This window comes from Sorex araneus, chromosome 11, assembly GCF_027595985.1.
Source record: "Sorex araneus isolate mSorAra2 chromosome 11, mSorAra2.pri, whole genome shotgun sequence".
In the NCBI taxonomy this organism is placed as follows: Eukaryota; Metazoa; Chordata; class Mammalia; order Eulipotyphla; family Soricidae; genus Sorex; species Sorex araneus.
In genome coordinates this window covers 28,507,848-28,535,036 of record NC_073312.1, presented here as the reverse complement: position 1 = coordinate 28,535,036, position 27,189 = coordinate 28,507,848, and the positions used below count along the sequence as shown (strand labels likewise).

The window sequence follows — 27,189 nt, the reverse complement described above, 5'->3', positions numbered from 1 at the left end:
GATGCTTGCTTGGGCTCTACCCACTTTGTGCTTTGGTGCTTGTGGAGGCATTGTACTCCTTCCGTTGTGGCTGGCACACACTTTGTAGCACTTGCCAAGGGTTATGCACTTCAGTGGGGATGTGCACACACCTGGCTGTTGTGTATGAACCATCACATACTATGTTGGTGTCGGGACCATGCTCAGCAAACGTGGATAGGGATGGAGTTTGTAAACTGGCACCAACGCTTTGACCGTTGGGCTACCCATGGCTTCCACACCCTCTTCATTTTAACCCAAGAGCTCAGGGCCCTTTAAACCAGCCATTCCATATTTATTCTGTTAGGAAGGAAAGAATAAGGTCCTTCGGTTTCATGTTCCTTTATTGTATTTTGTGAAGCCCTGAGCACATATTGGATACTATGTTAATGTGAAGTACTCTAACAATAGTAACTGAGACAGATGAGAAACTCAAGGAAGCAAAGTCACCGTTTTGAATTTAGCTTTTTATCGATGGGCTGAGTGATCTGCGACCGACAATGTGGCTCCAAGGCTAAAGGGTCCCTGGGGAGTGGAGGGTTGAGGTTTGAGTCGCTGTCCCAGCAGCTGCTCTGGTGACCTCAGGTCAGCCTCTATCTATGCCAAGATTTGAGCGCCCCGCCTCCCTCCAGGGAAACTGGTTTGAACGCCACCCAACTCTCCTAGGGTGTGTGAAGTCTGGGCTGCTGTATTGGGTGGTGGAGGTCACACACAGTGGCTGGGTTGTTGAACTGCACAGGGGTGCCACCTAGGGGGGTCAGGGGATCCCAAAGGCATCCTGATTCTGCTCATTGGTCTGTGTACCCTGGTAATAGGCTATGGCTGCCTGGAGGAAGAGGCACGCCCTTCTAGTCTGCACAAAGGTGGCCAGCAGCAGGTTGGATGAAGATTAGTGCCTGGAAGGGAGTCTTTCACTAGACACAGTTATTGAACACTCACCATCCACCAGGCCCTTTCTTAGGGGTTAGAGATGTAATCCTAGAAATTTCTGTTCTTTCTTTATGGAACCATCCTCCCCTACATCCATACTATCAGCCAGTCCTGTTGATGCAATATGCAAGGTATCTGTCAAATCCACACACTTCTTTCCCACATTGCATTTTGTTTCACGTTAGCTGTTTCATTGTAGCTGGCTTGTTTTGTTTTGTTTTGGGGTCACAAGAGGCAGTACTCAGGGGCTATTAATCCCAGCTCCCTGCTAGGGGCTCACTAACAGCATTGCTTAGGGAACCATTAGCTCAACCTTTTTTCTCTAGCTCCCTGGCCCTGTTTCATTATTTCTAACTTAGACAATTGAAGCCGGTGAACTCATACCTCTACTTTGATCCTCCACCACCACCACCAACAACAACATAACCAGGGACCCGGAAGACGGCTCAGTGGCTCACAGCAAGTCATGAGTTCCAACTCTGCTGTCTCTGATGCTGCCAGGATTCCCCACAGCACTGCTGCCTGGGATTCCTGGGGAGAAAGAACTTGGAAGGTGTATCTTAGGAGAGCCATAGCAAGCACGAAGCTGTGCACTTTATCTCTGGAACCTCGGTTTATGTAGAACTGGTTCTGACAGCTCCATTGTCTAACAATTCCCTGCAAGAAAAAAAATGTAACTGAGATAATCATTCCTTCATTTATTTATATTTGTTTTTGTGGGTGTGGGTGCAGACTGAACTTCACTCCTTGTATTTGTGAAGCATGCAAGCCACCACTAAGCTATATTTCCAGCCCCAGCATGTGTTTAAACCCTTGCCTTTTCTAATTCAGGATCCTCTAGTCTTAAGGCTATGCGCATCTGGTTCCAACTACTTCATGTCAAGTAGACTGGATCACTCACCCACAAACACTCTCTCCGTCTATACTAGCTAGGTGCTCCAGAGAAAAAAGAACCAGTGGGATGTAAATATCTATACAAGTTTTCATATTCATATATGCTACATATATTCATATATACAACTACACATATACATAGCAAGTATATACACATATACTTGCTGCTCCTCCCAGATGGGAGTAGACTGGCTACTTCTCCCAGACGGGAGTACAGAATGAGGCCCCCATAGCATGCCACTGGACTCTGTGCCAGGGCCAGGCTGTTTTCACTCGGGGTGCCCCAGAGGGGGACCGGTGAGAACGCTCCCTGCCCCAAGGGACACAGCGCCAGCAGCTGACCTCCACTACCCAACCGCCCCCACATTTCAGGCCACTTTCCGGACACATTACAAGACACTTCCTACCCATTTTCCATAATTATCACCATATTTGATGAAGTTCAGACAGTAAGCAACAAATCATGGAACGTAATATATATATGTGTACATATATATACATATATATATACCTCTCGGAGAGCCTGGCAAGCTACTGAGAGTATCTATACATATATATACACATATATACATACATATATGTATACATACATACATATATATATATATATATATATACCTCTCAGAGAGCCTGGCAAGCTACTGAGAGTATCCTGCCCACATAGGCAGAGTCTGGCAAGCTGCCCATGGCATATTCAATATGCCCAAAACAGTAACGATAAGTCTCATTACCCTGACCCTGAAAGAGCCTCCAACCATTGGGAAAGACGAGTAAGGAGAGGCTGCTAAAATCTCAGGGCTGAGAGGAATAGAGACATTACTGGTGCCCGCTTGAGTAAATTGACGAACAACGGGATGACAGAGATACAGTGATATATACACATATATTGATACATATCCTTTTTCAAGAGACACAAATGTGTTCAACCTAATAATTTATATGTATATAATGATAGGAGGTATTGTGGGAAATATATATATATATAAAGTATATTATAAATACACATAGTTATTTTGAGGAGTTGGTTTAAGTAGTGATTGTGATCTGAAAAGTTCCACAATCTGCTATCTGCGAGTGTCCAGGAAAGATGGGGTGTGGTCGAGTGTAAGTCCAGAGGCTGAGAACTAGGGGAGCCAATGGTGTAAATCCACTCCAAGGGCAAAGGAGATCAATAGGTCAAAGTCCCAGCTCAAGCAGGCAGGCAAGAAGGAACAAATCCAAATCCTGCCTCCTCTGATTTTTTTTTTATTAAGGTCCTCAGTATACATGATGCTGCCCACCCTCATAGGAAAGGGGACAGTCCACTTTTCTGAATCCATGATTCCTGTGCTAGTCTCACCCAGAAATATCTTCGTAGACACATTCAGAAATAATGTCTAATCTTGGCATCCCTCAACCAAATTATGTTGACATAAAATTAACCATCACACCATCCTAGCAAGATTGTCCTTCAAACATCTCGACTCTTTTTGTAGTTGTATCTCTTTCACTGAAACAACATTTTTTCAAGGGGGCATCTATATGTCTCTCCCCACACTTATTTTTTATTTTTAGGTCCCAGAAGAATATAAACTCCTTAGAAAGGTTTAATTCATCACTTTGTTAAAATGGTGTAGCATGCTGAGCTGGCCAGAGATGTGACTCAAGTAGGTAGAGCACATGTTTTGCATATGTAAGACTGAGTTGAATTCTTGGCCCCTGACACTGCTACCGCCACCACCAACAACCTAGTATTCTATGCTAGCCACATGCATTGTCAGGATGTTTTATCACAAAGCAGACCACTCAACTTGTAACTATAGAGTGCTTCATTTTTCATTTTTGTTTGTTTGGAGCTATACCTGGCAGTGCTCAGGAGCTACTCCTGGCTCTGTGCCTGAGAGTTGCTTCTGGCTATTCTTGTGGGACTATGGTGGTGCCAGAGATCAAACTCATGCCTCCTGTATGCAAAATATTCACTTAGTATTCACCCCTTTGAGCCTACTCGCTGGCCCCCAATTTTTTTGGACATAGATCCTATCTGCTAGTCTATACTAGGGATTATGTTTATTCATTTTCCATTGTATATCGCCTTAATATCTTACTTGTTTCTGGTGAATAGTAGTAAATATAAGAAATGGTTGCTAAGTGAGATCATTGCAAGGGATTTTTCTAACAGGGGAGTAATCCCCACAACACAATGTAGAGAAGGGTATGACAAAGATAGTGATATATTGGTAAACGGATTCTCTCTCTCTCCTCAAATATAAAAGACCCTGATTTGTCATTAGTTGATTTCTATGGTGGTGTAAATACTCCAGTCACAGTTGATTTCAATAACTTAAAGACTGATTTTCAAAGTCTCTGAATATTTAACAGTTGACAGTTGGCTCTTTACCTGGTATGAGGAGGTTCTGGCATATTACTGAAAGAGATTGGCATGGGTGTAATGAATAGGAAAGAGGAGCAGTTTATCCTGGAAGAGTCCACCAAAGATTTTCTGGAGGAGGTGATAATTGATCTGTGTTTTGAAGAATGGATATATTGGCTCAGGCCCTATAACACCACACTGGCTAAAGCAGCTCTGCTCCTAGTAACCCACATTCAGTTGTTCCTGGCTTCCTTACACAGCTGATGCCTGCTTTCATGGGAGTTTTCACCAAATGAAAGTCAACTCAGAAATCCTTCCATGAGGTTGATGTCCTACTGAGTTTGCTTTGGAATCCAACAGAGGAGAATTAGGGTAGAAGTTATTCAAGGTGAAAAGGAAGCGTTTTTCCAAATAGAAGGGATAGTTTATGCAAAGATGGGAATGCAGTGCAATATAGTGATTTTATAAATCTAGATAGGGAAATGAGGAAGGGGAAGATTAGCTTTGGACAGGCTGCTAGTTAGACAGAGGGTGCTAATTCCCACCCAGGGAGCAGGGGAAGATGGCAGAGGGAAATAGAAAGGGAATATCTTTTCCTGAATAATTTTTGTCAGCTGTTTTCTTGCTGTTTTGTATTTTTTTGTTTTTTCCCCTTGATTTTTGTTTAGTATGGGGTAATTTGATTAATATCATTTCTCCCCAAGAGAATATAAACTTTACAAGGGCAAGAACTGTCTTATTCACTATTATTTTCTCAATGCCCAGCACAATGCCTGGTAAATAGGAGGCAACAAAACTATGTTCTTGTTGAGTGACTGAATCACCTGGTGCACTTAAAAAAAAAGCACAACTTGACACTTATATTAATACCTGTTATAAATTTCCCTTCTCTGAACCTCCAAACATAGGAAGGGAGAATAGGAAGAGGACTGGTATTCATATTAGGTAAAAAAAATCCATCCAAGGAATTTACCTGCAGATCTCTATTCCTCTTCAGTCTCAATGCAGGGCATCCTGGGTTTTACCCAAAGCTCAACCTGATTAATATTCCCATTTGCATTAATGGACCTGATAGCGCTCTGCAGCTCTAAATAGAGGCGCTGAAGGCAGTTCAATAGTGAAGAAATGATGGAGACCTGACTATCATTTCTTAATGATGGGTGTGGAGCGAAACAGCCTCACGAATTACGCGGCAGATAAAATGTCGGTGATCTTCTGAACAAGGTTGAAGAGTAAGTGCGGAAGATGTATGACTCTAGGTTGGAGGCTGGAGACAATATTGGTGTCTAGGAAAGAGAGTTCAGTTCAGTTTCCAAGTTGCTACGTTGGGGATGCTAGTGGGACTTAAGAGGAACATACAGAGAGGGAATGAGAGTGCTCTGTCCCCATCCCAGCGCCTTGAATTCTGGAGATCACTAATCCTTCGGAGCTGGACTGGAAAAAATACCTTCAAATTGCAAAGAACGGCCGGAAAAGGAACTTTTGGAAAGTGACATAGAAAATAAATGAAGTATGTACAACAGCATCAAATGGTGCCTCAAGCTTGAATTAGAGGTCCTGAAAATACCTCCAGGGAGTTGGGTCAGAAGATGCACATGGCAACATGGGTTTTGACCAGGAATGGTGGGGAAAACACAGAGCAGTGTTGCAGAGGATGACGGCGCGCTTAGACGACTATTTTCAAGAACTGGACAGTGAAGAGGAGAGGACGGGTTGAAATGACTGAGTGGGGTGTGGGGAGACAAGAATGTTCCCGGGTGAATCTAGCAAGGACGCAGTCATCTCCGCCATCTTGCCAGGGGCGCGACACGTGACCAGGAGGCCGTCCCGGACTACAACTCCCAGAATGCCCCGCGGAGCGGGCGGGGGGTGTTGTGGAGGGCGGAGCCGCGGCCTGGAGCGCGCCCCAGCGGCGCGGGCGGAAGAGCTCGCGCGTCGAGGCGGCGGCGGAAGCGGAGAGCGACGGTGCCCCGGGTAACGAGCCGCTCTGTGCCCCCCCTTCCCGCCCCCCCTCCCTCTTTCCCTCCGTATTCCTAGTTGGGCTCATCGCTTCCTCTTCTCCCCTCGCACGGGGGACGGGACTTGCTGTAACGGCTGCCGGTCCCGGGCGGTTTTATTCTCACGTGATGCGCGGGGCGGGCCCCCGCCTGGGGCAGAGGTTCCTGCCGCGCTCCGGCTCTGGCACCCTTTGGGGCGCCCTGGGGAGGGCACCGCTCCCCGGGCGGCGGCGGCGGGCCGCCCCTGTGCCCGTGCTGGGGCTGCGCCCGCCCCTCCGAACTCCTCGCGGAGGGCGCCTTCCTCTCCCGGGGCTCAACAGGTCCCGAGCGGGTGCGTAGCGCCCCCCCCCCCCGCGGTCCCTCCCCCCGAGACCACTGAGGGACCACCCGGGCTTCCTTCAGGCCGGTGGCAAGCCGTGTCCGCGGGGGGACCGCGCTTCATGTCCCGGCCGTCCGTCTCGGGCAGCCCCGGGTCCCCGCGATCAACGCGGCCCTCCAGGTGGACCAGGGTCCCGGGAGGAGCCAGACTGTCATGTCCTGGCTTGCGGCGACCTCGGGGTCCTCCCCCCGCTGAAAGTCGTGGGGGTGCACGGGCCGGGCTCTGCCAGCCGCTCCTGTGTCGGGAGGTCCGGACACCGGGGTTCGTGAGAAAGCACCATTCAGCCACCCCCTCGCCAACCCCACCCCCAGGCCCGGCGCAGGGACATAACTTGGCAGCGGCGCTCGGTCATTGCTCCACGCAGCCGATCGCAGCCGTGGCCGTGACCCAGGAAGCTCAGGCCAAGCCGGCAGAGAGGGGACGGGTCGTGGGGAATGAGTGAGCGGGACTCAAAGCCCTTACTTGGCCGCGAGGAGCTGCCCTAGCGCCCTGCACCCATGGGGGCTCGGGTCTGACTCTCTCCCGGACGCGAAACCCTGCAACAACCGTAGACTTGGCATCCTCCCCCTCCCCCACCCAGCAAAATACGCACACGCGCGCACACTGGGCAGACACACACGATGCAAATGATGACACCCACCCCCCCCCCCCCCATAAGTGCCCCAATTCCTTTTTCGTTTGTCAGCACCTCCCGGGCCCGTCTCTCAAAGCTCTCCACGTGCCCCAGTCTGGTACTGAGAGTGATGCCGTCTGTCTCCCCGAGGTCCTTTTCCTGATGCTGTGCCCAGCTGATTCTAGTGCAGTGCCTTGGAGTGCAAACGCTGTCTTTGCCCCTACTGTAGGTGTCTGTGCTACTCTTAACTCAGGGGTGGTACTCGGAGTATAGCCAGTATTCCCATGCGTTATCTTTCTTTTCTGTTTTTGGGCCACACACGGCGCAGTGCTCAGAACTTACTCCTGGCACTTTGCTCAGGGATCGCTCCATCCCGGCGGATCTCATCAGGGTACCATATGGGGTGCTAGGTACCCGACCCAGGTCAGCTGCCTATGACGCTTGGCGCCCTGCCTGCACTGCTCCTGCTCAGGTCCCCCCTCTCTGTTTTCTGGCAGTTAAGCCCCCAGACTCTAAAGCAGATGGCTTTTCCCCTTAGAGATGTGAGACTTGGGAGTTAAATTTTTTAAAAAATAGGTTGCGGTAGTCGTTATGTAGTCTTGTTTTTATTTTGAAAGTGTTGGTTGGAAACCGGTATGTGGCTCAGGGACGCAAATGGTGTATTAGTTGAGTATGTAACGCGGAACATATTTGAGTACCCAGCTGCTGTGGCTTCTAGTTTATGCCTTTGGGCAAGTTATTTTTGACCTCTCTGAGCAAGTTTATTTCCTAAAATAGCATTTATCTCACAAGGTGTCAGTGAGTATTAAATGAGATGTGAACATGAAGAGCTCAGAGTGCCTAAAACAAGCGCTCATTATTTTCATCTATTGTAATTAATGACTATGATGATAAAAATCGATGACAATTTTAGGTATGTATTTTCTCGATATTCCATCTTTTTGTTTATAAAGTGAAAATGGTTTTCTCTGACTCCCCAAACTTCAAAACTACTAATAGACTATTTCAGATTGCACAGGTGATCTTGTTTTTTTTTTTGTTGTTGTTGTTGATTTGTAGCAGTTGTATGTCATCTAAAGATCATGTGCCCGACGTTTTTACTTTTAGAGGTTTTCAGGTGCTTTTGTGAAAAGGTGGTTGGGATTTGCTTATGGACTGGTGGTGCCTTAGAGTTCACAGTTCCCTGTTCACACTTTGTAGCTTGTAGCTGAACAGTTCTCTCCTTGAAATGCAAATATCAGTGATTGACTTTAGAGCATTATAAAACATTTTCCTCCGTTTATTTTTTCCCCCATTTGTAAACCATACTAGTTGATTAAAAGTTTGACTTACTGGGTAGGTTCTAGACGACATAGTGACCCTCCCTTGGTGGGTAGTGCAGTTGTGGTGTGTTTCTATTTGCAAGACTGAGAGCTTAGCGGAACCAAGGAGGAAGGCCTAGTAGAGAAGAGATGATTTGTTGGTTAAAGTAAATACGTAGTTAAGAATTGAAATACTTGTTTTTAATTTTTTCAAACAACACCATGTTGACTATAACTATCTGCAGTTGCAGATGTTCAGGAAATGTTTCCTTTATTTTCCTTTTTTTTGATGTCTCCTGTGACTATGCAACTCTTCACTTAAAAATTTTCATTATAGACACATATTAAAGCTATGACAATAGCTTAGTAGATTCTGTTTCACACTGTAATGAGTTGCTCTTTATGTTTCAGACACTTGTTACTTTATTTTTACTTAAAAAAAATTTTTTTTTTGAAGATAGATTCTCTTGTTTTCAACCGGATGCTTAGTATTGATTGTGCTGAATCGTTCTTTAAAAAGCATTTTTACTATTTTTGAAATTTTAGTAATTTGGGACGGGGGACTTGGAGTCATATGAACTGGCTGTGCTTGGGGGGTGCTGCCAGCTCTGTGCTTTTGGGGGGGGGGTCACACTTGGCAGGCCTCAGGGGACCTTGTGATGCTGGAGATTGAGCCCATCTCTCCTTTGTACAAAATGTAGCCTGTTGAGCTACCTCTGCAGCCCATTGCTGAATACTGTTTTACAGGGGCATTTTCTCTATTCCCTGAGTGTCAGTGCACATGCTGGAGATTGCGTATTGTATTGTGGAAATGACCTAAAACTTAGAGTCAGACAGACCAAAGCTTGGACCCAGGCTCAACTAAGTTTCATCATTCTTTTTTTTTTTTTTTTTTGCTTTTTGGGTCACACCCAGCAACGCACAGGGGTTACTCCTGGCTCATGCACTCAGGAATTACTCCTGGCGGTGCTCGGGGGACTATATGGGATGCTGGGAACCGAACCCGGGTTGGCCGCGTGCAAGGCAAACGCCCTACCCGCTGTGCTATTGCTCCAGCCCCCAAAGTTTCATCATTCTGAGTCTACTTTTCTCATCATTTGTGAAACAGATAATCTTGACCCTCCCTGGCTGGAAAGATTAGACATTATTTGAACCAGGCCCATACTAGCCAGGCTTATTGTTAAGAATAGACGGTATTATTGCTAATTACCGTTTAAAAATTTTATTGCTATTTTTCTCGTAGTCAGATTTCAATGATATATCAGTATTCATTCCATCAATGCTTCACATAATCAGTGTATTTCTTTGTCAGCCAAGGTTAAGGTTATTGGCTGTGACCATGGAACCCTGAAACACAGCAAAGCTAATTGGCCAACATGGAGTTTGAATCTGTGACCCTGTCCTCATTAGCTCTGAGTTAACTATTCACAAAATATCGCACTAGAATGAATGCAAAGACTGACATATTGTTGACTGGGCACACATAGAATACATCAGAAGTAGTAAAAGTAAATGAACTGGTGCCAGAATGCAAGTGTAAATTTTTAATGATAAATTTATATAAATATGACTCTCCTGGGTATAAAGTTGGCCATCCATAGGATAACCACTAATCTGAACTATAATTCAGGTGTTTCTTCTAGCTGTTGAGTTGTATTTGTTACCTAATTCCTGCCTCCAGAAGTGAGAAGAAATTGGATGAGGCTAAGTCACGTCTTGAAAGGGAACCTCATTTCTACTATGGCATGGAATGAGAAAATGGGCTCTTACCTAGTGGTTAAAACGTTTAGAGTTCTCTGTTAATGAGCTCTGCTGGATGGACAACGCCTAGGTAACTACTCAGAGCTTATTGGATTATAGAGAAGTTCCAGTTGTCAGAGCTATAGATAGAAGCTATGGGACATTGCCCAGCAGCAGGAGACCTGCGCTTGGAGATCTTCTCCTCTTAATAAAAACACAAACCAGTTGTTCCCAGCCTGGTCAGCGCTTTTCACTGGTAGCCTTCTGTGTAGTTTTCCAGGCTTCAGATTTGCTCATCTATATGTTATTCCTCTTGGCTCTTTTTCTTTTTTTTGCATGCCAAGCAAGGGTGGTTGAGACTTGGGATAAAGACAGAAGCACTGGGTCTTAGAGTGTATAGGAGGTTAAGGCACTGGTCTTGCAGGCAGCTGCAGCTTTGACAATGGTTCGAGTCCTGCCACCGCATATGGTCTTCCAAGTACTGAGCACAGAGCCAGGAATGGCTCCTTAGTACCACCAAGTGTGCCTGTTCTCCCCGAGCCCAGTCCCACCCAGCACCACCAGCAACAAAAAACAAAACAGAAGCATCACTGGAAACAGCAGGGTCTGGTGTCAGGCAGTGGTTTCCAGGTAACACTGGTTAAGCTACAAATACAGGGGAATGGATTTCTGTTCATAGAGAGGCAAGTGGTCGACAGTTTGATGACCATTTAATTTGGCGCACAGGCAAAAGATATGTGGCACTCAGGTGAGATTTGCTCATAGAAAAGAATTTAAATATTGTAATGTTATTATTGGCTTGCAGTTTAGTTGCTTCAAGTATTTTGCTATAGGCTGCTAGATCAGTGTATAGAAATACCAGAGAAACTGGATTTTACTTTTTTTTTTTCTTTTTGGGTCACACCCAGCGATGCACAGGGGTTGCTCCTGGCTTTGTGCTCAGGAATTACTCCTGGCGGTGCTCAGGGGACCATATGGGATGCTGGGAATCGAACCCGGGTCGGCCGCGTGCAAGGCAAACGCATTACCCGCTGTGCTATTGCTCCAGCCCCTGGATTTTACTTCTAATCTCTCATTTATATCAATAATCCTGTGGATATTTTCCTATCATTGCCAAAATAGGGATAATAATGTCCATTGCAAATATTTATAGTTAGCTAGTAAAGAGAAGAAAATTAAGTATTCATTATCAGTTAAAATACCACATTTATGCATTTTTATTGTATTAAAATCCCTTTAAAAATGAAATTTATTTTGCACGTTCAACTTGCAAACATCAAGTCATCTTTTGTTATAGATGTCTTAACTACTTCATTTATAGTGTAGTTTTAAACACATAAAAATTTTTCTCTTTTTAGAAACTTTTGGGTCACATCTAGCTGTGTTAAGGGCTGACTCTTGCCTATATGCTCAGGGCTCACTACTCCAGGTAGGTCTGGGGAACCATAAGGGATCTTGGGATCAGACCTGGCGTGGCGATGTGCAAGGGAAGTGCCTTACTCACTGAAACATCTCTCTTGCCCCCAAAATATGTGTGTGTGTGTGTGTGCTTAAATAGTAAATGCTTACTCTCAAAAATGTAGAAAATACAGTAACTTTAACAAAAATTACTCATCTAACAATCCGAACTGTCTAATAAGACTGTTTCAAAGCATTTAGTAAATGTCTCCTACTTCTTTTCTGTGGAGTTGTGTTTATTCATAAACTTTTTATTGATTGAGGTTCTGTGATTTACAGTATTATTGTTAATGATGATTTCCTGTGTACATAATTCCATCACCACTGTACCCACCTCCCTCTCCCAAGGACCCCAACACCCTTCTCTTTCAGGTTCCCACTCCCGGCCCCCCACCCTCCTCACTCACTTGTGTGGATCAGTTCTCTGATTGCCTTATTACTTTTTGACCTTTGTTGCTACCTTGCTTTGTATCTCTAAGCCCCACATACGAGAGAGATCATTCTGTATCTGGCCTTTTTCTTCGTACTGGCTTCAATCACCATGATATCCTCTAGTTCCATCCATATTGCAGCAAGTTGCTTGATTTTGTTTTTTCTTAGAGTTGCATAGTATCCCACTGTGTGTATATGCACTACTTCTTGATCCAGTCACCTGTAGTTGGGTATTTGAGTTGTTTGCATATCTTAGCTATTGTACTTAGCTAATGTACTAAGCGTTATGATGACATAGGTGTGCATATATATCCTTTCAAATCATTGTGTTTGTGTTTTGGGATAGATGCCAAAAAATCATATGGGAAATCTATTCCTATTTTTTGGGAGATCTCCATATTGCTTTCCACAGAGGCTGACCCAGATGACATTCCTGCCAACAGTGGATGAGAGTTACACTCTTACCAGATCCCTGCCAGCACTGGCTATTTCCAGACTTTTTGCTGTGCACCATTCTCACTGACATGAGATGATATCTCAGTATGGTTTTGATTTACTTGTCCCTACTCATGAGTAATGATAGCACTTTCATATATGCCTACTTCATGACCATCTATATGCCTTCTTTGGGAAAGTATATTTTTATTTCCTCACCCCATCTGTGGCAGGAGTAGTTCGATTTTTGTTGTTGCTGAGTTTTGTGAGTAAAGCTGCGTTTTAAGTTCAAAATGATACTATAACTATTTTTGGTGGAGTTAACTCTGTATTCCTATTTATACTTTATTTGTATACCTGCTTTTATGCCTTTCCTCCCTAATTGTATTAACTGTGGGCTACATTACTTTGTATCTTAGGTATCTAGCAAAGTGTCATAAACTGGAAATATTTGAAGTGAATGACTATTTCCTAAGTACATTTTTTATAATAATAATAGGTACTATTACTGTGTGTTTGGTGCTGGGGATTGGACACAGGGACTCCTCACAAAAGCAAGATAAATGTTCTACTGCTGAACTCCATCCCTTGTTCTGAAACTATATTTTAAAAGTTTTGCCCAGTTTCTCGGATTAGTTTCCTAAGATTGAGAAAAGATTGATTCGAGGGCCTGTGTGCATGCATTTATTTAATCTGAAGCTATTGAACTGGGAAAGTGTGCTTTTCTGGTTCCCTTTTGTCATGTAGAAAGCTACTCTGAAACTTGCTGTAAAACAACCATTTTGTTATGCTATTGATTCTGTCGGAATTCAGACAGGACAGTGTGTCTTAGCGGGAAAGACTCGAAAGCTGCTGGTGACTTGATGACTGGCAGCTAAACTGGAGGCTTCTCACGTGGGTGTTGGATAGTAGGTACTGCCTGACCCTAGAATAAGGCTTTTCATATAAGCTCATTGAGCTTCTTAACATTGCGGTGGCATCTGTTTGCCGAATGAACACTCTAAGAGGACCAAGTGAAAATTGGGGCACCATTTGTGACCTCTCTTTGGATGTCATGAAATGTCCTATATACACTGGGTTCAAAGAGAGCAGTGGTTGCATGGAATCCACATCTCCCAGAGAATCACACTGTAAGAAAAGCATAGGGGTAGAGGTGGTTTTGGTGCTGCCTTTAGAAAGACTGTCACTTGTCCTTATCAAATTGAAAAATACAAAATTAAAGAATGAGTTATCATTATCACTTTTTTAAAAGAAAAAATTTTAGTGTGGACAAAATCCACAACTGTTGGTACAATTCTAGAGCTGAAAATGATTAGATAACAAAGCTCCTATGTTAAAAATCAGTAAGTATAAAATAGTCATTTTATTATGTGAAAATTGTAGCTCATCTCAGTTTTGTTAAGCTCTTGTCTAAGAATTTACCGAGCTGTTTGTTGCTAGTGAGCCTTCAGTATTGAGGAATTTGGAGGTGTTGTGTGCAGCCTACATTCTAGAGAGTTTGGGCCCATTGTCTGGACCAATGGGTTGGCATGGCAGCGGATATGAGAGTTGGGTGTGGTTACTGGGCTTCTGGAAGTACCCGGTAGGCGTGGGGTTACTGGGGTGGGCCTGGGAAGGGGAGACTGCCCACTTTGACTCCGAGAAGACACGGGAGTTCTCAGCCTGGGCACTGGGGTGCCTGAAATTATTTGCAGTTTGGTGGTGTCTCTGCAGCATATTAATGAAATGGTGGGTGGAGTTGAGCCCTTGGTGTAACACTATCACTTTTGAATGTCGGTGAGTAAATATTGAAGATTAGTAAGGCTTCATCCACTGCTGTTGGGTTTTTAAGATTTAAAAATTACACTAAATTTACACAAACTTTCGTGGAATGATTTTATTGACTTCAATTCTGGACAATATCTTTCTTTGAGTACTTGGAGAATTCTTAGTGGCCTTTCAAACCTTCTGACTTCTCTACCAGTAGAACCAATGGCTTATTAAGTACTGAAATTGAGATGTGCCAGATACCATATAACTGTTTTTTTTTTTTTTTGCCACATAGGTTGTCAGCATGACATAGGTGGTTTTTGTTGTTGTTTATTTGTTTGTAGTTCCATAGCCTAAAGCTTTTCTTTGACCATGACACTTGATTTCAGTGTTGAGTTTATCTTTGATTTTATGATGTTATATACTTTTAATTTTTGAAGCATTTTGAGGGTAGAGAATACCATGGATCATAATCCAAACTCTCATACCTGGGAAATGTATAATATATCACTGAGTTATATCCTGATCCCTGTAAAGTATTTCTTTACTGTTTCTATTGTCATAAATCAAACATGTGCTTATTATAGAGGATTTAGAAATTAGAGCCGTAGTCATCTCCTGGAAGTAACTTAACATTTAGTTTTATTTTTCATTTCTATTATGTATTATACTGTAACATTGACACATTTGTATTAGAAAAATCTGGGCTCTAGTTTTGACTTTGCCATTGCCAAACAGAAATTAGGACAAGCTGTGGGATACTGTGAACTTTGATTTTAACAGCTGTTAAATGAACTTCGCAAGGTATTTGTGAGAGTAATTTGATGAAAAGTTAACTCTTCTTGGAAAGTCACTTATGTACAAAAGAAGTCATGAGATTCTTCTGTTTCTACAACTGATGATCTTTCTGTTGAGGAATGTAAAATACAGAGTATCTATGTGAGGTTATTTAGGCCTCACTGTAGAGGGGACCTTGAAGGCAGTGATGGATTTGGGAGAGTAGAGAATAAATTCCATTTAGAGTGATGAGAATGTAGAAGCAGAAATGGGTGCTCTATGTGAATTGAACAAAACAAAGAAGGAATGTTAACAGTGTTCTACAAATGGGAAGTATGACTTCTACTGAGGATGTATATTAAAGAAATGTGATTTGTTCAGTTTATGTATTATGGGGATAATGAAGAAGAATCAAGGGAAGGCTTTGAAGACTAGACTGAGAAACTTGCATTTGATCTTGTAATCAGAAGTTCCCAAACTTATTTTGTTGCCTGCCCCATCCCCTTTTTAGAAAAAATAATTGCACTTCTGTAGAACATTGCACTGAGAGGCTGATATCTTAGCCTTTCCACTAGAGTTTCTTCATAACTGTAGCTACCTCCCACCGCCTCCCCCCTTCCTGCCGTAGCCACTTTGGTGAAGACTTCTTGAGTTGAAGGCACTTCTGTTCCAAGTACCTGTGATGAAAAGTGTTTAAGAAAGGTTGTCCCAGCAGCTTCGTAGGATAATCTCAAGTAGGAAGTGACCAGAGACTATTTCAATATTACATTAGTGGAATAATTTAAAAGTGCAAAGCTCTTATGAAGGAAGTACAATAAGTATGGGGCTAAAATAGAGCTTGGAGTCTAAGGATACCTCGGAGTTTTGAGCTTGAGGTCTTAAGTATATAAGTTCAATTGCTGATAAAGTGTTTAGGTATTAAATAATTTAAGTGGCAGTTAAAAAATCTGGTGCTATATAAATAAAGTAATAATGTAAATGAACGATCTATCTTTTAAAGTAGTCTAGTTTTGGGACCTTGCATTTGGTCAAAAAAAAAACTGGTATTTGGGATTTTTCTTTTAGAATTGCTTTCAGAACATGTAGACTCTACAAGAAAACTTTATTTTGTCTTTACTCAATGGTCATAGCCTCTGTCTCCAGAAGAGTATTATTTTGCTCATCATATTTGCCATACTTGTTTTAGAGTGATATTTGGCGGTGCGTATATTATTTTACAGGGATATAGTATTAGCATGGAGGATACTTAAATGCCTGTTGTGGTGGTGGAGGACAACTTAGAAAAGACTTAAGATAGCACCTGTGGAATAAATGTTATGTGTGCTTTAACCAGTATAAGTTTTAGAAAGTCTAGTTTGAATGATTTCTTCAGTGCGTTAACTATGTGCCTTGAGCAAGGTACGTGATTTGTCTGGGTCTTGGTTTCTTCACTTGTGAAGTGGAATGCTGATAGCAGTCTTTACTTTGTAGGATTGTTGTGAGGTTTGGCTTGGAGACTTGGAACAATGCCTGGTATCTGTTAAGAACTCACTTAATATTAGCTTATTTAATACCAACATGGCAAACTGCTATTATCACAGTCACAGTTAACTTTTGTCTTAAAAATCAAGTTATGTTTCTATGTAATTATGTCTCATATAAGTGGAATGATAAGCAACTGGAAATAATATTAGGGCTCAATTAAAAGATCAGACATAAGGAGTTAATGATGTTTTAGGATGTTTGGCTTCGAGCATAGTGGCAGAGCAGCAGAAAAGACCCAGGTTGAGCAGAACCCGCAGGAAGGGTGTAGACGCAGAACAGAAGCTGGCTAAGGCGCAGAGGAGAATGGCTTAAAGAAAACAAGGCGTTTTCACCTCTATCGTATGTATTTGGGCAACCAAATAATGGAGAATGGAACATCGTAGAAGTTAACTTCAGTTCCAGGAATACCAGAGGAGTCTGGGGTTGGTGTGTGCCATGGCAGGGGGTTGCGCCTCTCATCACGGAGACTGGCCTTTTCCAAAGTCACTTTGGAATCTAAGATGCCAACTGGTGTTCCTGCCATTTCCTTCCTATCCGACCAGCAGGAAGGGCATAGAGGCAGGATGGTCTACATCTTTAGGGTGAAGACCTTTTGAAAACCTTGTATACCACTTTTGGTTTTATTTCATTGGTGAAACTTAATCACTTATCGGTAACATCCTGTTGGAGAAGTTAGGAAATGTAAACTGTTTTGAAAAATCTGTTTAGAAATCATATACAGGAATAAAAGGGATATCCAAATGGAGGTAGGTGAACAGAATACAGTGTACACAGAGTTTGTCTTTAGAACAGTTTCTATGATTATACAGTATAAAACTCCTCTTGTCAAATTGCATCACAGAGCCTTATTTTTAGGATATCCATCCTTCACAAATCCTTGCTTAAGTAGGATTGTTGGTCTTGAATAAGAAAAAAATTATTATGTGTGGGTGCATATACAGTGTACATCTATATATGAGTATATACACGTACATGTATATATGTATACAGCAACTTTGTATAGAGGACTTATAGTAAATTAGCTTTTGATAACCTTCTTTTGTGTTTTAAGCCTATAATTTTACCTAGTGTTCTACCTACTCTACAATTTGGTTGCTTTTGGCCAATGTTTTTAATCCATCTCTGTCCACTTATATCTCCACTCTCTCTCTCACTGTTGTTAATCGTTCTTCCCAAAATAGATAAATGAGCAAATTTAATTAAATGTGTTATTTGCACTGTCTCCTGATCATTAATGAATTTGTAAGTAAGGTCAGACCTACAATCTTTGTCGTATTACAATTACTGAATTCTCTTTGTTGAGTCAATTGGTAATTATTTGCTTTCAAAATTGTTTTACTTTTGAAGTTTCTTCTATATTCTTGCACTTTTATATTCTTTCAGTATTAAAAATACTTTGTCTTCTACCCCAAACGTGGAGAACATTTCCCCTGTTCTTACCCATTTGAAGTGAAACTTTCATTTGTATGTTTTCTTTCTTTCCCAAAAATTCAGGGCAGCTTCTCTGCTGAGACTGGCTGTCTGGTCTGGCTCCATAGCTCTTTCTGCTGATTGTGGTAATCCTTAACACTTTTATTTCCTCTTGGGTTTGTTTCCTATATTGCTGAAACTCTTATCTTCCTTATTCATTGTTGCCCCTTCTGCTTATATGAAACACATCCTCTGTAGTTGTGTCAGATAAAAATAATGGTGCTGTGGCACAGAGCATGGCAGCGTCTGCCTGGCACTTGCTCGCCCCTGCCTTCTGCTCCTGGCACAGCTGCCATCTGGGGCCCGGGACTCCTCACTCACCAGTGTTCCTGCACTTCTCTCATGTCTGATGTCTTGATTTCCGTAGCCCATATCTTTTTAATTATTATTGTCATTTAATTCCTTCTTTGATGTCAGAGGATGAGGTCATTTCTCACTAGAATCTTAGGCACAGTCTGCATGAAGCAGATCATTCGTCTGAGGAGAGTGAAAGGCTTTGAGTGGGGGATGTTACTGGTTGAACTTTTTTAGAAGGCTCTTTGGGCAGCGCTGAATATGTTGTATTGGTTCGATTTCAGGGTTATGTTCGTCGCAGTAACTTTGTTCCTGGCTGTTGGTTTGTAAAAGTTGGCAGAGGTAAGTTGTTGTTATTATTAAACGGGGTTCAGATGGGTTCTTCTGTCCTCCTTTTAGTGTGAACTGCATCTTTTTCTCAGTAAATTGGTTCTTCTGCCCCCCCCTTTTTTTTTATGATTTCTCTTGTTTTTTTTTTTTTTTTTTTTTTTTGCTTTTTGGGTCACACCCAGCGATGCTCAGGGGTTACTCCTGGCTCTGCACTCAGGAATTACTCCTGGCAGTGCTTGGGGGACCATATGGGATGCCGGGGATCGAACCTGGGTCGGCCGCGTGCAAGGCAAACGCCCTACCCGCTGTGCTATCGCTCCGGCCCCTCTTGTATTTTTTTTTTAGTTCATTTGCTATTTTCTTCAGCTCAGTGATTTTATTTGTTCATACTTTATTCTTTTTTTTTTTTTTAATTTTATTGAGGGCTGGAGCAATAGCACAGTGGGTAGGGCGTTCGCCTTGCACGCGGCTGACCCGGGATCAATTCCTCCGCCCCTCTTGTAGAGCCCGGCAAGCTTACGAGAGTATGTTGCCCGCATGGCAGAGCCCGGCAAGCTACCCGTGGCATATTTGATATGCCAAAAACAGTAACAACAAGTCTCACAAAGAAGACGTTACTGGTGCCCGCTCAAGCAAATTCATGAGCAACGGGATACAGTGATACAGTGATTAACATGCTCACTTAATTACCTATTTTTTCAGACCCTTGCATTCTAGTCACTTCCCAAACCAGAGAGCACCTGTTGCATGTTTTGCAGAGATAACCTTTAATGTCAGGGAGGAGGAGAGATCTAAAGATCCAAGTGTTCCTGGAAATAGGCTTTATCTGCTGCCCCTCACTTCCGCTTTGCTAAATATGAAGTTTCTGACTTGGATTTCTGTCTCTAATTGGATTGGACTGCAACTTTTTCTGCTGCTGGATAGATGACCAGGACCAGTGAGTTATCATTTATTTAAATATATTCCATTGTTCACATTTTTATTTTTCCCCCCACTTCCTCCATCCTTCTAGATTTATAACATCTTTACAATTATTGGGATTTGGGGGAAGAAGCAAAGTTAGGTGTGTATGTTCATTCCATTCTATTTTATTTTTTTGCTGGTGCTGGGATCAGATCCAAGGCCTTATACATGAGGCTGTGCATTATCTCTGAGCCACAGTCCTGATCCCTATTCTACTATTTTAGGACACAGGGCCCAGGTGATATGGTGAGACAAACTGGGATATTTCTCAATAGATACATGATTGTTCCCATTTTAATTTGTGACAGACAAAAGGGGACAGAATATGACTCTCAAGTACAGTATCCAGATGCAGGTCTGCAGAGAGGACACTGATAAGAAAATTATTTCATTTTTTCCTTGATTATGGATTGTTCTTTTAATATATAAGAATAATTTCCAGAGAAAAGTAAAAGTGATTCATTTTGAGAATGCTAACATGCTTGTGAGTATGGAGTGAGAAGAAAGGATTACTTCTGCTAGTCAGTACTAACTAAAAAGAGTCCCTCCCCCATGCATTTACCTATTTGTGTAAGTATGTTTAAATGAGTGCATTCGTTCCGTATCTATTATTTTGCTTCTTACCTAGAGTTACCATTGTAGAGGTATGTATCTCTTGAATAAAGAAACTTATATTTGCACAGAATTTAGAGATTATTATTAACAACATCTAAGAGCATTTATTTGAATATAGATTTTGTGCTAGGAACTGTGTTAACCTCTTCCCTTAAAGCTTAATTCTCCCTAATCTTTGAGTTGTTCAAAGTGATGACTGGGGGTTGTACATCTGGGTATGGTGCTGACACTTCTTTATGCAAGTACCTGCCAGGATGGTGCATACTTTAATTATGGTATTTGTACGTACCCGGCTGCCATGGGCCAGAGATCATACATTTCATTTTGGTACTCGGAGTTGGGGTAAGGGGTCCCAAACAGCAAAAATTCCAAGATTGTTGTATGTAGAAGGCAGTGGGAATTGAATTTACAGCCTCATGCTTGCATGGGAAATACTTTTGCTACTAAGGCACCCTTAGATCCCCATTATCTTTCTTTTCATCCTGTTTCTTTATTGGTAAGACAAACAACAGAAAAATTGCAAGAAAGTATAAAACATGCACTCAGTTCCCCCTAACATTAATGCCTCTTTACTATGATCCTTCACTCTCCCTGGATTTATTGCTGAATTGTTGGAGAATAAGTGTAATCTTGTCCCTTGTGTACCTAAATAATTAAGAGTGCATTTTCTGAAAAAACACAAGGATATTCTTTGTATGGAACTGCAGTACAGTTGACAAAACCAGGAAATTAACATTGATTTAATCTTTCCTGATCTGCAGACTTGTTTTCACCTACTGCCCCAATCATGTAGTTTTAGAGCAGAGGAAACTTTCAGGAATGGAATGCATTTGCTTGGCAGATTATTTTTTTAATTTCCTTTAATCTCAGGCATTTACTTTGTCATGTTTTTTTTTTTTTTTTTCCATGGCAGTAATATTGAAGCATAGGCCAGTTACTTTGTAGAGTTGCCTCTAATTTGGTTCCTGTGATGCTTTCTTGTGAATGATAGTTTTCCAGTTTGGCAGGAGTACCTTCCAAGGGGCATTATGTCTCTCAGGGCAGCATATCAGGAGATGCATGGTGTTGAAATACTGGTAAAGTGATAGCAAATTCTTTATTAAGGCTTTCTTTTTTTTTTTTTTTTTTTAATTAGTGAGTCACAGTGAGGGTACAGTTACAGATTCAAACATTTCGTGCTTGTTTTTCCCTCATGCAGTGTTCGGGAGCCTATCCTTCCACCAGTGCCCATTCTCCAGCACCAATGAACCCAGTATCCCTCCCACCACCCAATCCCATCCTCCCCACCCCACCCCGCCTCTGTGGCAGGGCATTCCAATTTGTTCTCTCTCTCTCTCCTTTTGGGTATTGTGGTCTGCAATAGGGGTATTGAGTGGCCATCATGTTCGGTTACTAGTCCACTTTCAGCGCGCATTTCCCTTATCACTCGGGATCTCTACTCACAATTTACTTGGTGTTCCCTTCTCCATTTGGTATGACTTTCCCCCAGAGTGTGAGGCCAAGATCCAAGCTATGGAGTCAACCTCCTGTATTGTATACTACTATTCTTGGGTACTAGTCTCCTACTCTGTTATTTTATACTCCACAGATGAGTGCAATCCTTCTATGTCTGTCCCTCTTTTTTATTAAGGCCTTCTTATGGAAATTTATATGGTGAAATCGTGAAGTTATATAAGATGAGCCTAGTTAGAGCTTCTTGTGGTTAAAAACTTGAGGAATATATGGTACCTAAAACTTACATAATGTTACTTTAGCTTTTCTAAAAAAGTGAGACATTGCTTAAAGAATGACAATAACAGATTATAAGGAGACAAGAATCTAGTTGGACACAGTATTAAGTTGGCTCAATCCCATAGGACAACTCAGGGACAGTGTCTCAGTAATGACATAAAGTACGTAGAAGGAATGATGGAATTCGAAATTTAAGGAAGCATCATGAAAGTGAGTCAAGCAAAAATCACTAGTGGATATTAGAAGTTCATGTTTAATGTAATTTAAATATTTTCCCACTAGAAGATGAAAATAATGATTACTTTTTTAGCAGTTAATAGTGCTTTGCTGTGGGTTGGCTTTTAGAAGATTTCTCTTTAACCTCATTAAGAAAGCCTTGTGCATTACTTTCTCTAGATTTCTGTTCTGAACAATCTGTTAATAATGACAAATTCCAAGGAGAATCAATTCTGAGCCGTTAACCTCCTGTACGAGGAAATTGGGCAGGATTTCAGAAAGACCATTGTGACACAGTGGGCTGCGGGGGATGGTTTGGGTTTTTGTCTGTGAAACACTTTTGTGCACAACTGAATTCTTTTTTTTTTCTTTTTGGGTTACACCCAGCGATGTCAGGGGTTACTCCTGGCTCTGCACTCAGGAATTATTCCTGGTGGTGCTTGGGGGACCACATGGGATGCTGGGAATCGAACCCGGGTCAGCCACGTGCAAGGCAAACGCCCTACCCGCTGTGTTATCGCTCCAGTCCCACAACTGAGTTTTTTTTTTTTAAAACCCACATTTTTAGAGCTGAAGAAATTGTACAGAAGGGAAAGAAAGTGCTTGTCTTGCATGCATCTGGTCCCAGTTTGATCCCCAGCATCACTTGTGGTTGGTCCCTCAGCACTATCTGAGCTGTACCAGGCAAAGCCCCTGAACACTGTGGTCCCCAAACCAAAATCACATAAGCACAATTTTAGAGATGTTGAATATTCCCTTCCCTTGCTGGGAATTTGTAAAAATAAGTGCATGTATTTCCTCTTTAAAGTAAAGGTGTGTGTGTGTGGGGGGGGGATGTTGCCAGACAGACAGACACAGAGACAGAGAGGGAGAAAAGGGGTGAGAGAGAGAGACAGAGACAGACACAGAGAGGAAGAAGGGGAGAGACAGAGAAAGAGGGAGAAGGAAGAGAGAAGGAAGAGAGAGAAGGGAGAGAGAGGGAGAAGGAAGAGAGAGACAAAGAGGGAGAAGGAAGAAAGGAGAGAGAGAAAGAGGGAGAAGGGAGAGAGAGAGAAAGAAGAAGGAAGAGAGAGAGATAGGTAGGGATAGATGTGGGCACCAGCGCGAGTGTGGGAGGCCCAGGTTAGATGCCCCTGGCGCTGCATGGCCTCCTGAATCCGGGACCGACCCTTGGGCTCCGAGCCAGGACCAGTCCCTGAAAGAGGCCCAGTGAGTGTAGTCAAACAAACAAAACTGGTCCTAAACTAAAATTAGATGCTAAAGAAGTAACAGTATTTGGAAACTCTCAAACTGTTTAAGGATACTTTTAAGATTATAAAGGAAATGTGAAATGAAACACTAGCACAGAAAGTGTTAATGAAACACTAGCAGTGAAAGTGTTAGTTTTCCCACAGCCTCACCATCTGTGTAGGTTGTTAGGTTTTAATTTTTTGTCCCCCTAATAGGTTATGTCATATAATTTTTACCTTTTATTATTATTTTTTTCCATTTTGGGGGTAGTGGTGGGGAGGGGGTTGAGCCACACCTGGCAGTACTGGTGGCTTACTCCTGGTTCACTCAGGGATCACTCCTAGTGGGCTCAGGGATTAAACACAGGTCAGCCTCATGCTAGACAAGTGCCCTACCTACTGTGTTATCACTCTGGCCCCCTCAATATAGTTTATTATTTAATTTGGAAAAAAAGGTTTTTTTTCTTTTTTCTTTTTCTTTTTGGGTCATACCTGATGGTGCTCAGGGCTTACTTCTATCTCTGCACTCAGGGATCAGTCCTTGTGGGGTTCAGGGCATTGTATGTGGTACCAGGGATCAAACCCAGAGCAGACACGTGCAAAGCAAACACCTTACCCACTATACTATTACTCCAGCCCCTCCACCCAATATAATTTTAATATTTGTTTTTCTTACTAGTAGTGAGGTTGAGTATCTTTATACATACTAGGGTCATTTTAGTTGTCATTTAGAAGTTGTTAAGAGGATGAAGAACCTCTGGCTCTGGGCACATCTTTTTGACTCCACCGTTCTTCCTGCACTAACATACGCCTCAGAGACCTGGGCCCTATGAAAACAGGATGAGAACGCTATTCGGGTATCCCAAAGAGGAATCGAAAGAGCTGTTCTTGAAATATCACATTTCACTCAAGTGAGAGAAGGAATCTGGAGTTCCGACCTCCTTCGACGATCAAGAATCAGGGATGCTCGGCGCGCCTTCCGCCCAGAGATGAACCAAGAGCCTCGGCACAAGAAGCAGAGCCTCCCGCCTACTGACTGATCCTGAGGTCTCCTAACCCATTTTGGCACCAGAGCAGATTCTTGCAGCCATGCACTTTGACTGCGAACTGAACTACAACCTCGTGCAGCCCGGGGAGGGATTTTTTTTCCCTCTCCACCCCATTTTTCTGAGCGAAAATGGCGGCAGCGGCAGCAGCCACGCGGTGAGAGCCACCCTCTAAGACCCCTACACCAGGAGGTAGGACTTTCTTTAGTGACGTAGCCTGTAGGTGATCCTGGGAGGGGAGGTGTTCCCGGCGCGCCTTCCGCCCAGAGATGAACCAAGAGCCGCGGCACGAGAAGCAGAGCCTCCCGCCTACTGACTGTGATCCTGAGGTCTCCTAACCCATTTTGGCACCAGAGCAGATTCTTGCAGCCATGCACTTTGACTGCGAACTGAGCTAAAATATTAGAAACCCAAAACCGCGCGGCCGCTATCGCGGCCGCGCGGACTCAAAGTCTTCACCTTTGCCAAGGAAGAGAATTTATTAGATGATGCTTATTCAGCAGGCCTGATGTTGGGGAAAATTTCCAATCAACAGTAGTGAGTTCTGTATGGAAATATGAAATGTACTCAATATATAGAGAGAATAATGGGAATATCATCAGCTACTTGGATGGGGGGTGGGGTGGGTGGGGGGTTTATTGGGGTTCTTGGTGGTGGAACGGGTGCACTGGTGAAGGGATGGTGGTTTAATCAGTATTTGACTGTGACTTAAACCTGAAAGCTTTGTATTTTTTTTGTTTTCACGGTGGTTCAATAAAATATTTCTTTAAAAAAAAAAAAAAAAAGAATCAGGGATGCTGTCTCGTTTGTCAAGGTGTCGAAAGTCAGGTGGGTCGGACACATAATGCAATTCAGAGACGACCGCTGGACTAGAGCTGTTACTGACTGGATTCCACGGGACGTCAAAAGACCATGTGGCCGCCCACCTACGAGATGGTCAGACTTCTTCGTCAAAACCCTGAACGAACGGTTTGAGGCTCTTTGTGTTCTTGGAGCGAGCAGATACCGTTGGGCTACACTAGCATGTGACAGGGACGAATGGAGACATTACTGGCGCCCGCTTGAGCAAATCTAAGATCAGTGGGATGACAAGTGATACAAGTGACACAAGGGTTATTTTAACATATTTTTGTTGATGAGTAGTTTTGGGTTATTATATTCATTTTACTCACAGGATTTTCTATTTTTTTCTCGTTAGTGTTAAAGAGCTCCTTATATATTACTGCTATTAGTTTCTGATGAATGATATTATATTTTCTCCTAGTTAGTTTTCTTTTTACTTTGTTTAGTGTAAGTTTGTTGGTAGCTATTTAGACTTTTGTGTCACCCAATTTTTCATTCTTATCATCTGAATTTGGGGTTATAGTTTATTCAAGATCGGCTGCATTCAGGTTGGTATGACCGTAGACAAGGACTGGAGCAATAGCACAGTGGGCAGGGTGTTTGCCTTGCACGCTGCCCACCCGGGTTCGATTCCTCTGTCCCTCTCGGACAGCCCAGCAAGCTACCAAGAGTATTTCACCCGCACGGCAGAGCCTGACAAGCTACCCATGGTGTATTCAACATGCCAAAAACAGTAACAAGTCTCACAATGGAGATGTTACTGGTGCTCGCTCGAGCAAATCGATGAACAACTGGACAACAGTGATACAGTGCTATAGTTTATTCAAGGCAAAGGGGAATTTACATGTTTTCTTTTTAATATGTATATAGTTTTGATTCCTAATATTTCAGTGCCTGGTTTCACTTGGATTTCCTTTTTAATACTGTCTGGGCGTAATATTTCTTCGAATATGAGTTAGTTGTTAAACCTTGCATATGGGGGGGAGGGAGGGGCATGGGAGTCTTTGGGGCGGGAGGTGAGTGCACTTGTAATGAGTACGGTGTTGGAATTATGGGCATGGGAAACCATCACTAACAGTTTTATAAATCACAGAACCTCAATCAATAAAAAAGTTAATAAATAAATAAAAATAAAACATGCTTACAAGATGGCATGTGGTAGATGCTCAATATAAATGTGCTAAGTGAGTGGTTGGATGTATGCATTAAAAAATGTTAGTTAAGAAAGAAAAAATAAGAGAGCCGATAGTACAGCGGGTAGGAAGCTTGCCTTGCATGTGGCCCACCAGGGTTCGCTCTCCGGCACACCACCAGGAGTAATGCCTGAGTGCAGAGCCAGGAGTAACCCCTGAGCATTGTGGAGTATGGACCCAAACAAAAACAAAAACAGAAAGAAAGAGAGAAAGAAAAACTATGGGCTGGAGAGATAATACAGCTCGGGATTACACCTGGATCAGCTGCGTGCAAGGCCAGCCAGCAGCCTGCATGCCGTACTATCTCTGTCCCTACCTTTGCTTTTCAGTTTTGTTTCCTCCATAAGAATTGGGTATTAGTGGGGATGGAGTACAGCAGGTAGGGTGCTGGCCTTGCCAACGTGGGTTTAATCTCCAGCACCCATTATGGTCCCCCACGCTTTGCCAGGAGTGAACCATGAGCACCAAGCCAGGAGTATGCCCTGAACATTGCTGGGAGTAGCTCAACTATTCCTACACCCCACCCCGGGGATACCCTCCCTCCCTCCCTCCTCCCATCCCCGAAAAAAGAATTGGAAATTAGAATTGAAAATTAACATAGCCCTGTCAAGCTCTAACTTGGCGTAGCTCTGAGCCATGCCTCGGACCCCTGATAATCTTTT

The 27,189-nt window shown here is 42.9% G+C and overlaps 1 protein-coding gene across 3 annotated transcripts in view; it reads left to right on the top strand.

Moving 5' to 3' along the window:
* The first annotated feature begins 6,059 nt into the window (after positions 1–6,059).
* Positions 6,060–27,189, top strand: part of R3HCC1L (R3H domain and coiled-coil containing 1 like) — a 99,209-nt gene continuing 78,079 nt past the window's right edge. The window contains exons 1-3 of one of the 3 annotated variants that reach the window (XM_055119532.1): positions 6,122–6,166; positions 18,646–18,703; positions 19,450–19,628. The gene's annotated coding sequence lies outside the window, so the exon portion shown is untranslated. Of the gene's footprint in view, positions 6,167–18,645; positions 18,704–19,449; positions 19,629–27,189 lie in introns of all 3 variants that reach the window. The other 2 variants (XM_055119531.1, XM_004616421.2) reach the window with 2 other exon arrangements.